Below are 13002 nucleotides of genomic sequence, written 5' to 3'. Positions count from 1 at the left end.
TTTTTTTTTCTTTAGAAGTTCAGATTTCCACAAATTATACAGGTTGTTTTAAAGCTTAAAGGTTAAAAATGCACTAGGATTTTCAGAATACTCTGTATATTGGTTTTTTTTTTTTTTTGACATTGTGACTTGTCTATTCTAATCCCTGAGGGCAAAAAATCGAAAGGTGAGCCTTCACAAAACATCATAATCATAAGGTCACAGCTGGAAGGGACAGTAGAAGCCAACTAATCTTGATTTAACAGTTGAGGGCCAAAGAGATTATGTAAGATACAGAAAATCATACAGGTAACAAGCACCACAAGTGAGATTTGAAACTGCCTCTTCTGACTTCCAAGCGTGTGCCTGGTCCATCATCTTGTTTTATTGCATCTTCTGAAGTTTGCTCATTGCTGACTTCTAAAAAAAATCATTTAAATTTAAAATTGCATGATTAAAAGAGAGCAGAGATAATTGTCTTATTCATAAATGGTGCTAGATTGCTTTGCACCTGCAATATTTCCTTTTTGGCTCCTCACAACTGAAATCCTTTTTTCCCTATAGCTTTTGGAGTGAAAAATATATTGAGTAAGAGAGCTAGACTTGAAGTAAAGATGAACTTCATTCAAATTCTGCCTGAGATAATGTGACTATGTGACACTAAGCAAGTCACTTGATTTCTCAGAAACTCAGCCTCAGTTTCCTCAACCAGAATGCTTCCAAGGTCTCTTCCTATTTTAATCTAGGATCTTATCCTATCTCTGTTCTCTAAAGTACAGGGGACTGATAATGGCTGAAACTTTCTCAGTCTGTAAAAATGGGTGTTTTATAGATCGTGCAGTGGATAAAGCACTGGTTGTAGAGTCAGGAAGATCTGAGTTCAAACCCAGACTCAGATATTTAATACTCCTTAGTTGTGTGACCTCAAGCATATCATTTAACTCCAATTGCTTGACCAAAAAAAGGGGGGACATTTGAATAAATAACACTTCCATCACAAGATAGTTGTGAGAATCAAATGAGTTAATTAATGTCTGTCCTGCACTTTGCAAAGCTCAAGGGATGCTACATAAATGCTAGCTATAATTATTTTTAGAGTAGGATCAAAGGCAGACCAGCAACCTGAACTGTTGATTTACAGTCTCAGAGGATTGGTTGGGACACAGAGAGGTTTAGAAGCTTGTCCAGAGTCATACAGTCAGTATGTGGCAGGACTCATGAGCCAGGCTCTCATCTATTATATCATCCTGCTTCAGAATGTTCACATCCTCTCAATTAACCTTGGACTTATTGGCCCTTTTTTCTTGGCTGCTCCTTCTCTATGCCCTCCTTTTGTAGCGCTTCAGTACTCACGAGCACCTTCTCCAGTGAACTGGGGAAAATAAAAGGGAGGAAAGTCAAGCTTTACTGGACTGAGATTCTGTACCCAAGGTAACCTCTGTGCCCTTTCAGCCCTGTCAGCATCACTCTACAAGCAATAGAGGGAGCTGGGAGTTTTAATTTTTATTCCTAAATATGAAATTCATCTACATCCATATGGACTGAGACAGAATTTTCTCTGATTGCCCTATTTCAACTAGTTTTGTGGGATAGCCTTCTTGAGGCCCAAAGTTTTAATCAAGCAAATAAAATAAACAACAAATGCCCTTGGGTTCTTTTTCAGCATTTATTCTGTTCTTCCTCTGACCCAATAAAGTTCCACTTACCGCTGAACTTTGGTCTTTCTAGAACAGCTTGATGTTTGCTTATTTAAAGAGCAGCAATTAACTGTAAAAGTGCCTTCTAAAAGAAGCTCAGTACAATTTTCTATAGATGATAACTTACTGCCTTTTATAGCCTTCGGGCTGAAATATTTTCTATTCTGGGTTATCTTCCTCAATCTAAATTTTAAATTCTCTTCAAGGCCTTCCAGTTCTTCCATATTACTCACATTATTGCTAGAGTGAACTTCTTTAAATATTTCCTTTTCATCTTCAGCCTTTTATTAAAATCCTTCAATGACTAAGTACTGCTTGAGATCATTCTCTTAATTCTGGCATTGGTGAGCCTCCACATTTTTGTCCCTCACCTCCCTTACCAGTGCTTTCTAATAGATCCCAGGGGTCAGCTATCAGGTCTCAGACATTAATTAAGGTCAATTAAGATCTTACAAGACCTTAAAGAACTTCTGGTGAGACTATGCCCCTTGACCATACTGTCTATATAGAGGAGAAGCTATTGAGAGAAAAGCCAAGGAGACTCGGGGGCCTTCACCTTTATAGTAGGTAGGAAGTCAGCTCTTTGCTCCAGCCCTTCTCCCTTCCTCAGTCCCCAACATTAAGAATGGCTTGTTTTATCAGGGAGGTGATGCTATTCCATGCTAGTGAATTGGATTTAGGCTGAGCAAAAAATGAGTAAACTCTGTAGAAAACCACATGGAACCAAGAACTGAGCCCACATAGAAATTTTAACTTCTTAATTTCAGAAGGCAGAAAACTGTGCTTTCAGAGCAAAATAAGGCTCCTTATCCTGTGTTAATTGCCTGAGAAGCAAATATTCTTACATTCTCTTACATCTCACATTCTTAAAGCATTTTTAGTTTTGTGAAATCCATTTTTCACAACAACTCTGTGTGGTGGGCAGAATAGGAATTAAAAGCTTCATTTTCATATGCAGAAGCTAGGATGCTGAGTAATTAATTAACTTATCCATTGCTACATAGCTAATGGGTAACCAATGGGTAACCAGGAGACAAACCCTGTCTACTGACCTCAGTCTTGGGTTCTTTCAACTACCCCTGAGGTAGTCAGACAATGGCAATTCAGGATTTTCTTTCCCAGTTAATGAGATGAGGAAGGGAGAAAGTCAGCAATGTCAGAACCCTGGACTCTGACTCAGGCTCCCACTCCATAATCATTTTGCTTTTTTCCCACATAGACTAGAGCCACATGAGTCATAAGCCATCAAAAACCTATATAATGAATCTTCAGCAAGTAAGGGATTGTTGAAATTGGTATTTTGAGGGTCATATAAACATTGAAATTCTCTATAACACTCTTTATTGATACCTGAGTTGAACTCTTGAGGTTCCTCACAATATATGCTCTCCCAAACTGCTGGGATGATAATAGTTAGGCTTCTGGCAAGAGACCATTGAACTTATTCTGAGTTAGTCAGGAATGATAATAACAGCTAAATGTGGGTACCCTCCACCCCCAAGCTTCTGTCCTTGACTTTCTTTTCTTTATCTACAACTGAAGGCTAAATCCGAGCTGAAGCGTGTTTTTGTAGGACCTTCAAGCTGAGAATGGGTTTTCCATTTTTAAATATAGGAGAGCTGGACGTGAGCTACAAGCAGAAGTTTGCCAACTCCTGCTTTATATGCTTTCTTCTGCTGATCTCATCTATTCCCATGGGTTCCATTATCATCTCTAGGCAGATGACTCCCAAAGGCTCTCTTCCCAGCTTGATTATCTTATCTGAGTTCTGGATCCATGTTTCTAACAACCTTTTGGTCATCTCCAACTTGATGTCTTTCCAATACTTTAATCTAGATATATCCAAAATGAACTCAGCATCCTCTTCCACTAAACTTGACCCTCTCTCAACTTCCTTCTTTCTATTTATGGAACCAACGTCCTTCCAACCATTCAGGCTTGAAATGCCAGGGTCATCTTTAATTCTTCCCTTTCCCACACCTTTTTATAATCACTTAGTAGATTCTGCTTCTGTCCAAAACCTCCACTTATACTACCATCATCCTTCATCACTCTGGTCTAGACTAATGAAATGGCTCTCTTAACTGAACACTCTACCACCAGCCTCTACCTTCTCCAATCCATCATTCACAGATTTATAAATACCATAATCAGTTCCCTAATATAAAGCTTGAGTGCTTCTCCTCTGCTTAAAACATCTTGGGGGCTTGCAGTGATCTGTAGGACAAAATAATAATTGCTTATCCTGGCATTTAAAGCCCTCAATCTATTTTTCAGCATTTCCCCCCCATTTCATTCCCTTTATGTTTTTTATATTCTAGCCTAGTAGTTCCATTTAGTGGGATTCACATTTAAAATTATTTAATTGTGCTTTAAGTTATAAGCAATATTGTGAGTTATGTTAAATTAAATTAAAGATGAGAACTATGTTAAATTACCCTGAGAGTTTACAATAAGTGTTTGCTATTGTTGTCATTGATGTTAATGTTGTTGTTGTTGAAGGAGATTTGAGGAACAAAACACATTGGCAAGCACTGTTCTCACCAACCTGGAAGGCTCCCCCATCAGCATGTTAGCTCCCACCTGTGTACATTTGCTCACATTTAGCCCAATCCTATCTCATCTTTTCCAAGGCTTTCTAAGGCTCATTTTCTTTCTCTTCAAATGTTCCTACATGACTCTGTCTGGATTTTTCTTTTGTCCCATATATTCATGTATCTTCCCCTTTCTCTCACTGATCCATTAAGACCTAGTAATATAATGTAAGCATGAAAGCAAACATTTTAAATTTCTTTTGTCCCTAGCATTTTTACCATTGGAGGTTGGGAAGGGGGTGGGAGGAAGTGATCTCTCTAGGATGCTACTGGACAGGAAATGTACATACCAACACGAATCAGCCCTTCCCCAGGGTCACCCAGCTAGTATATCTCAGAATAACTTGAATCCAGCTCTCTGAATCTGAAGCCAGCTCTTTATCTATCAAAACAGGCTGGTTTAAGCACACAGAAGGTGCATAATAAACATTTGATATTCATACGCAAGATCAAGTTTAACATAAAAAAAAAAGAAAAAAACATTGATTTTATGATCAGAAGAAAATAATTCTATCTCTGGTTCTATTTGATCCTGAAAAAAATCACTTAGTCTCTATTGGTGTCAATTTTCTCACTTATAAAATTTTATGTGAAAAAAAAAAAACAAAACCAAAATAAAATTACTTGTGAAAAACAAAAAACAAAACAAAATAAAAATGAAATAAAATAAAATTATGTATTTGGGAAGAGGGGCAAAAGGAGCAGACTAGGTTCCTGTTAAGATCCTTTCCAGTTCTAAATCCTATGCACAATGAACTAATGACCTTTTTCCTCCCCCATCATTAAGAATTAGACTCAAAAACTAGTTTTCCAGGAAAAGAAATGTCATTTTAGAACTATGATGATACTTAAATAGTTGAATTCTAAAAAGAATGAATGGGAAAAAAAAGAAAGTCCAGATTCCCCTTCCCATTTTTCCCCCTTATGGATCTTATTCCATTCTTCCTGACCCAAAGGAGCCCACTTTGTCTATAGCTTGCCCTGCCTAGCCATTGCCAGTTCTGGAGAGGATCTCTGAGATGAGAGTCAATCCTTCTGAATATATCCTCTCGGTTTGAAAAATTCACCTGGAAACTGGGAAGTATCCCTGATTCAGCATTTTGTCCTGAAAAAGGCGAAGGGAATTCAGACCTCTGAAAGTCAAGTCAAGGGGAATGTGCAAGATCAAGCACATTCCGCATCACCCTCCCCCACAAAAAGACTGCCTGTTTTTCCCTGCATTGAGTGATTTTTCTGCTCTTCCATGAGTTACAGAAGCAACTCCCCAAGCCTCCTTTCCTACAGCTTTCTAAAATGGTCTTCGTCATCCCGCTGGCAAAGAGCGATGGGGGCTGAGAATGGGTGACCTCTCACAGTTGTCCAAGGCCATGATGGAAAAATGCAGGTTGCCAAATTCCCTTTCTCCTGGGATTTTAAGAAAGTTCAAAGGAGTACACCCCTTATTTTGTTTATTGAGACCCAAGAGATCTCGGGCTCAGCCCTGAGCTGACCAGGTCCTGGGGATCACAAGGGAAAGGAGTAAGGAAGAACATCTGGCCCACTCCCTGCCCCCCCAGAAGTGGAGACCCAGGCAAAGGGCACAGTCTTAGCCCTGAACCGCCTGGGTCCAGCCCAGCTGGGCCCTCTATGACCTGTTCCTGTGGTTCCACACCCCCCTACGCCCTGGGGAACTGGACACAGTCCAGCAGTTGCTGCAATCAGTGAAACAAAATCAATTATTGCTGACTTGTTCTTCTCCCTCCTTGTTCCCTACCAGGCTGAGCCAGGCTTTTTATCTCGGGCCAGCTGGCAAGAAAGGGAGGGTAAAGGAGCAGGTGGGGGGGTTGGGGACAGAGATGCTTCCACTAATCCAAGAGGCTCCAAAAAAGATGCTGTCATCTCATTTTTCAAACCTGTGGCTCTGGGCCATACGGATATTCCTATTGCTATTTTAATAATAAGAATGGTTAACACTTATAGTGTCTACTATGTGGCAGACACTGTGCTAAATGCTTTACAATCATTATCTCATTTGGTCCTTCCAATAACCCCAAGGAAGTAGATGCTATTTTTAATCCCCATTTTACAAATGAAGAAACTGAGTGAAATAGAGGTAAGTTACTTGCCCAACATCACACAGCTAGAAATAATAATACCTAACATTTATATAGTGCCTACTATGTGCCAGACACTGTGCTGATTGCTTTACAATCATTATCTCATTGGATCTTTACAACAACCCTGGGAGGAAGGAATGAGATGATTCAGGCCAGTTCCAATGGTCTTGTGATGGAGAGAGCCATCTGTGCCCAGAGAGAGAACTGTGGGGACTGAATGTGGAACACAACATAGTATTTTCACCTTTTTTTGTTGTTCTTTGCTTGCTTGGTTTTTCCTTTTATTTTCTTCTCTTTTTGATCTGAATTTTCTTGTGCAGCATAATAAATGTAGAAATATGTTTAGAAGAATTGCATAGATTTAACCTATATTGGGTTACTGGCTGTCTAGGAGAGGGGGAAGAGAGGGAGGGAAGGAGAAAAATTTGGAACATAAAATAGGATGGAAAAAAAACCATTTAAATTATAATAACCAGCATTTATATAGCACCTATTATCTGATTTTTCCTGTGCAGCATGATAAATATGGAAAGATGTTTAGAATAATTGCACATGGATTATTTGCTTTCTAGGGGAGGGGGAAGGGAAAGAGGAAAGAAGAAAAATTTGGAACACAAGATAGGATAGAAAAAAAAAACATTTTAGTAATAACAACCAGCATTTATATGGCACCCACTATCTGATTTTTCTTATGCAGCATTATTTTTTATTTTTTGGGTTTTGAAGATTTTTTTTAAATTAAAGCTTTTTACTTACAAAACATGCGTGGGTAATTTTTCAACACCGACCCTTGCAAAAACTTGCGTTCCAAATTTTCCCCTCCTTCCCCCATCTCCTCCCCTAAATGGCAAGTAATCCAATACAAGTTAAATATGTTAAAATATATGTTAAATCCAATAAATGTATACATATTTATACAATTATCTTGCTTTGTGCAGCATGATAAATTTAGAAAAAAAAAGAAGTATCAGTTTGTCAGTGGTGTGGAGGATGGATTAGAAATTCAAAGTTAAAATCTAGAGATCACCTCTCATTTTATAGAAGATGACACTGGTATCCAAGGAGATTAAATGACCTGCCATATATATGGTAATCTTCAGATGCAGAATTTGAACAAAGGTCTTCTGCACCAAAGTCAGTTCTCTTTCCACTGAATCACTCTGTCTCTCCCTGGGGAGAGTCTTGAGGTGGGGAATCACTGCTTATTAGCAGAGCCACCCTTCAGCTTCCTCTGCCAAAGCTAGGGAGGGACCAGAAGGGTTCACTGGGGAGATCACAGGGTCTGGGTAACCAACGGCGACTAACCGCCATAATGTTGGTCCAGGGGTTCACTAATGAGAGTCAATTAAAAATAGCCTCAGAGCTGCCACCCACCAGCTTCCCGAGAAGGAATCACGCTTCCAGTTGATGCTCATTAGCAGTGACTCTGCCTCTTGTTAAAGGGCATGCTGTCATACGTGCTTTTCCATGGGGAGCATCTCAAGAAATGTCCCATGGACATGTTGGGGAACAGGAGCATCCGGGCTGGGCTTGCTCCATGGAAACATCCCCAGAACGTACTCTTGCTCCTCATTTCCAGATACTGGTTGTCTCTTGGGGAGCAATTGTCAGTTATAACATCCCAGGTTACCTTTACTCTGCAGTAAACAGGTGAGTCACAGTTCGTCCCCAAGGTTAGCTAGTGACAGTCCTAAGCTGTCTGGTTACTCGGGCACTGAGACTACGTGCTGGGTTGGGTGATTCCAAGGGCACCATAAAGTTGGGCTCGATACGGCGCCAAGTTATTTTTACTTGGTAATTATTTGGCTTAAAGGGACTGGTGCTGTTATTTCTGGCTGCTTTATGGACACGGAAATAAGCATAATTATGTTGAACCAGAGGACAAATAGTCTTCCATTATCTATGGCAGTGGGTCAAGGAGGTTCCCACAGATTGTTAAAATCTATAGAGGCTCTGACCTTCCTGTGAGCAATCCATCTCCATCCCTTGCCTCACCAAATCATTTTTATAGGTGGTACTATAAAATTTGAACATTGGAGATGTCTGCCTGTTTCTTTCCTCCCTGGTTGGGCTCTGCGATAGGCTGAGGGAATAATCATGTTATTTTAATATACTTACATTGGAGGAGACAGTGGAAGGCGACCAGAGCTGATATCAGAAGTCCTATATCCATATCCTGTGATCATAGTCAATAATCTTAGATTTGGATTCCAACCCCATCTATGCTATTTACTGCAGTTGTGATCTTGAACAATTCAGTTTAACACTCCAAGGCTTGGTTTCCTCAGATACAAAATCTTGGGACCCAAATAACCTCCTTATAAATAAGGAAGAAGGTATCCTAGGTTCCGTTTGGCAAGTATTTACCCTCCAAAAATAAACTTACCTACCTTGACCAGCTTTGTGTAGGAAAAATATCTTCTTTAAAAGTATTTGTGATTTTCACACAATAAAGAGGATCATTTAGAGCTCTGGGACATCTAAAGGTTATATATCAGAGATTTGGAGCTTTAAGGAATCTAGATGGATGTGGTATACAACTCCCTTTATTATACAGAAGAAAAAAAAGAGATTCACCCAATGGTACTTTATGATTGTTCAATCATTTCAGTCATTTCTGGTTCTTCATGTCACTATCTAGCAAAAGATACTAAAGTGGTTTGCTATTTCCTTCTCAGCTCATTTTACAGATAAGGAAACTGAGTCTTTCTTTGGGGTTGTTCAGTCATTTCGGCCATTTCTGATTTCCTCATGTTGCCATTTAGCCAAAGATACTAGAATGGTTTGCCATTTCCTTCTCAGCTGAGGCAGACAGGATTAAGTGACTTGCCCAGGGTCACAAAACTAGTAAGTATCTGAGGACATATCTTGACTTCAGACCTGGAGCTCTGACCACTGAGCCCCTTAGCTTACTTACAAAACCAAAGGAAACCAAAGCCAGAATCAGAGGAGAAGAGGAGTAAATATTGAGTTTAATTTTCCACAACATTCCAAAATGTGCAACTTCTCATCCTTTTGTGAGAAACCTAGACATTTCCTGAGGGAAAAGGAGAAGTTATTGTTAACCTCTTAGGACACAAAATTGGGGAGTATTTGCCAATTCTAATTGAGCCTACTTACTGAGTCCCTTAATTACTCTCAGCTTTCAATGCCTAAAGGACCCTGTGCTATAGGATGGGGAAAAAAAAAAACAAAACATTTTGAGGGAGGGGCAGCCTAAAGCTGGGGAATGTCCATTCAAAGGAAGGGCCCTAAGTCTATGAGGAAGATGCTCCACCAGAGTGAAATAGGAACCTTCTGCAGTCCCACTGGCTCAGCCCCCTTGAAGCACTCACCTGTAAAGGTGAGCAGGTTATTTAAGGGAACCTACAGCTGGGCAATGTCCACTAAAGGAAGGGCCCTAAGTCTATGAGGAAGATGCTCCACCAGAGTGAAATAGGAACCTTCTGCAGTCCCACTGGCTCAGCTTGGGCAATTTTATGTGACAGCACTGACTTGTTTACTCTACACACAGCAGAGAAGGAGAACATTATTTCAAGCCTTTCTGCCCTAATTAAATTTCATCAGAGGAGAATCTGCTTGTTTTTCTTGGGTTTGAATAAGCAGCGCCACTCACTTCATTAGCCTGGGTCCACTGAGCAGAGTTGTTAGCTTTGAGAATGGCAGCTGCTTAAAATCAGCATTGTTGTTATTGATTTGTGAGCTCACTGGAGCTCTGCAGCCTCTGATCTGGTGGGAAGGGGGGAAGGGAAGCAGACGCTCACTTCCACTGGTACCCTCAATTTTTTAAGCCCCAGATTTTTCCTGGGGACCGCCCATACCTCTTGGTAAGCTTGCAGAAAATAATGAACTCTGTCCCAGTTCCTTGGACCTAAGGTTGCTTGGCCACAAAGACACCCCACATTTCCCATTTTGCTTACATCTCTTATCTGTTAAAAATAAATAAAGATAAAATATGAAAAACCAAACCATTTTGCCCATTTTTCTAAGAGCTGGGATCACAACTTACAAGAGATAAATCTCATAACCCTGAGTTAGATTCGATCTGTTCAGATTATAACAAAACTAAGTATTACCACTTCTATGTGAACTCTGATTTATTTTTTTGCTCTGGAGACAAATATATAAAATTCCCACCCTCACCCCAAATTCCAAAATGTTGCTCAATACCATGAAGCTGCTGTGTAAGGAAAGAATACTGGATTTGCTATCATTGGTCCTGGGTTGAAATCCCACCTAAGTCACTTTCTAGCTGTTTGGACTGAGGTAAACCATTTGATTTTTCAGGGCCTTAGTTTTCTCATCAGTAAAATGGGGGTGGGGGTAGATTGAACTAGGTCATTTCTAATGCATCTTTCAACTTCCAAACTATTATTCTATTGAGATAATAGAGACCCTAGTGTTTGTGGGTCTCATTAGTAAAGAGATTTCTTTGAAAAGAGGAGACTAATAAAGAGTAAAAAAATCTGGGTTTTTGTGCCATTCTTAACCCAAAGTGTATTACGTTGGTATTATCATCTTATTCTTTTCTCCAATTAGTCCTATCAATGATAATTAAGTAAATGAAATTAAGTAAAAATAAATTTTAAAAAATTAAAATAAATATAAACTAAACTAAATTAAAAGTAATAGTAATTTCATCATAGAGCATCTTTCCTATTAATGATTGTCATGACATGAAGGGTTGCCCTGCCCCCTTCCCTCTTCTGTCTTTTTCCTTCTCTTCCCCAGAAATCACCTAATTCAACTATTCATTAATTCCCACCCCTGACCATTTGTCCGCTGGTCTCTGCTTGAAAATCTCTAGGAACTCAATACCTCCTGAGGAGACTCATTCTACTTTGGGGCACTTCCAATTGTAAAGAATTACATGGATAGGAATTATAGTAAAAAGATTTGTACATGGCTAATTGAACTACAACACTCCTATAATCAGATCAACAAAGCATTGTTACTATGGGCCATCCCTTAGGAAACATAAATAATTTTGTTATTCGGTACCCTAATTCTTTATGTCACATATTGAATTGGAAAATGACAATATAATGGGAATTTATATTTGTTTTTAGATAGGAGAGTGTATATTCATTCAACTACTATTTCTTAAGTGCTTTCTATATCCAAGGTGTCTAAGTGCTAGACACCTTGGGACATACAGAGAACCTACAGACTGAGACCTTTTAGAGTTTATGTGTTAGTAAGGGATAGAAAACAAATAAGCAAATTAAAATAGGAGAGAGTAGAAGGAATGAAAAATGGGAAAAACTCTGAGGGAGCAGAGATGGGAAGATGGTTTTCTTGCCTCTTTCAAAATGAAGTGATTTTTACATTGCCTCCCCAGCCTCCTAAGAAATGAGCTTCTGTCTACTTTGCTCCTCACCCTACCTAAGCCCCAACAGAACAGAAACACTTTTTAGGTTCATAAAGGTTTGAAGCTGGATAGGGTGTGACAGTTTCTGCCCCAAACGGCCATTCCTTTTTTAATTCCAACATTGGGAGAAACTAACCACTTCCTTTTCCGTGGAAAAGAGAGAAAGAAAGAATTTCATGTTCCTCAAGGAAGATTAAATTCCCCCATCCTACTTCCTCACACACCCTTCCTCTCCAGTCCCATCCACTCTGATTTGGCAGACTTCTGAAGGGACATTCCCCCAACCTTTTTTAAAAAATCAATTAAAATACAGTTCACTAGAAGAGGATGAAATGATTCTGTAAGTCTGTAGGTTTTCATGTTTTTAGAGCGTTTATAGGAATAGAAGGAAACTTAGAGGGTTTAAAATCTTGTTCTATTACAAAGACATTCAAATTAACATTATTAATCAGCTGGAGGGATTCTGGTGCTTTCCAAATAACTGATTTGAGGGGCAGCTAGGTGGGCAGTGGATAGAGCACCAGCCCTCAAGTCAGGAGGACCTGAGTTCAAATGTGACCTCAGACACTTAACACTTCCTAGCTGTGTGACCCTGGGCAAGTCACTTAACCCCAATTGTCTCAAGGGGAAAAAACAAAACAAAACAAATAATTGATTTGAAAGTGTTGAAGTGACTACTTCCCTATTTGCTTTGCCCTTCTCAACAGTCGGACTGTTTATAAGATGGTATTTGGCTTTCAGGGGAAAATGGCAGTAAAATATTAATTTATCTTGATTGTCCCTAGAGACTCAATAACTTGGCCATGAAGGAAAGGTTGGGACTTGAGGGAGAAGGAGAATTTTTGAATTCCTAATCAATTTTGTAAGTAGAAGGGTAGCTATGTCTAAGTCTGAACAAGGGAAGGGAGTTCACAGGGAAATCTGGCTCAGGAAGGAAAGGTTATAGTTTCCTAAAGAGGAACAACTAAGCAGCAGTGGACAAAGTGCTGGAGCTGGGATCAGGAGGAACTGAGCTCAAATCTTGCCTTGCATACTTGTCAGTTATGTAATCTTCACAAGTGATTTAACCTCCAACTGCCTTAATTTGTAGATTTGTAAAATGGCAGCTAGCTGGCTCAGTGAATGCAATAATGAGTCAGGGAGACTCATCTTCCTAAATTCAAATCTAGCCTTAGACACTAGCTGTGTGACCCTGGGCAAGTCACTTAACTCCATTTGTCTCAGTTTCCTCATCTGTTAAAAAAAAAAACAACACAAGGTAATAA

The sequence above is a fragment of the Antechinus flavipes genome, chromosome 3 (genome assembly GCF_016432865.1).
Source record: "Antechinus flavipes isolate AdamAnt ecotype Samford, QLD, Australia chromosome 3, AdamAnt_v2, whole genome shotgun sequence".
Lineage (NCBI taxonomy): Eukaryota > Metazoa > Chordata > Mammalia > Dasyuromorphia > Dasyuridae > Antechinus > Antechinus flavipes.
The sequence above is the reverse complement of the archived record's forward strand: the minus strand, read 5'-3'. Positions refer to the sequence as shown.